Source organism: Psammomys obesus, unplaced genomic scaffold (assembly GCF_907164565.1).
Source record: "Psammomys obesus unplaced genomic scaffold, mPsaObe1.curated_primary_1811, whole genome shotgun sequence".
In the NCBI taxonomy this organism is placed as follows: Eukaryota; Metazoa; Chordata; class Mammalia; order Rodentia; family Muridae; genus Psammomys; species Psammomys obesus.
Window position 1 is genome coordinate 29726808 of NW_026587216.1, and position 746 is coordinate 29727553.

The 746-nt window shown below is 37.8% G+C and overlaps 1 protein-coding gene across 2 annotated transcripts in view; it reads left to right on the plus strand.

Moving 5' to 3' along the window:
• The window catches only part of Mybl1 (MYB proto-oncogene like 1), a 35330-nt gene that overhangs the window by 14295 nt on the left and 20289 nt on the right, over window positions 1-746 (plus strand). The window lies entirely within an intron of this gene.

Here is a 746-nt window from a genome sequence, read left to right on the forward strand (position 1 = left end):
TATATATATATATATATATATATATATATATATATATATATATATATTAGCCAAGTTACTAACCATGGGCTGCGAACTTCTGACATATATTCACTATTTTATGTACCTTTTATTCTTTGTGTAGAACCTAGCTGAGTGCTTTAACATAGTAGGCTTTTAGTAAGTGTATATTTTATGCAGAATGGAATTTATACTACAAATAGTTCTAGGTTCATCTTTATAAAAAGAGCCTTGGGTAAAAAGTATAATATTCTAAGAGATTGTAAAGATATTTGGAATCTGTAATTTGTTTCTTTCCTTCCTTTCCCCTTCCTTTTTTAAAAATTTATTTATTTTATTATTAATTACAGTTTAGTCACTTTGTATCCCAACTGTAGCTCCCTCCCTCCTCTCCTCCCAATCCTACTCTCCCTCCCTCTTTTCCACCCATGTCCCTCCCCCAGTCCACTGATAGGGGAGGTCATCCTCCCCTTCATCTGATCCTAGTCAATCAGGTTTCATCAGGACTGGCTGCATTGTCTTCCTCAGTGGCCTGGCAAGGCTGCTCCCCCATCGGGGGAGGTGATCAAAGAGCAAGCCACTGAGTTCATGTCAGACAGGCCCTGTTCCCATTATTAGGGAACCCTCTTGGACACCGAGCTGCCATGGGCTACATCTGAGTAGGGGTTCTAGGTTCTTTCTTTCTTTCTTTCTTTCTTTCTTTCTTTCTTTCTTTCTTTCTTTCTTTCTTTCTTTCTTTCTTTCTT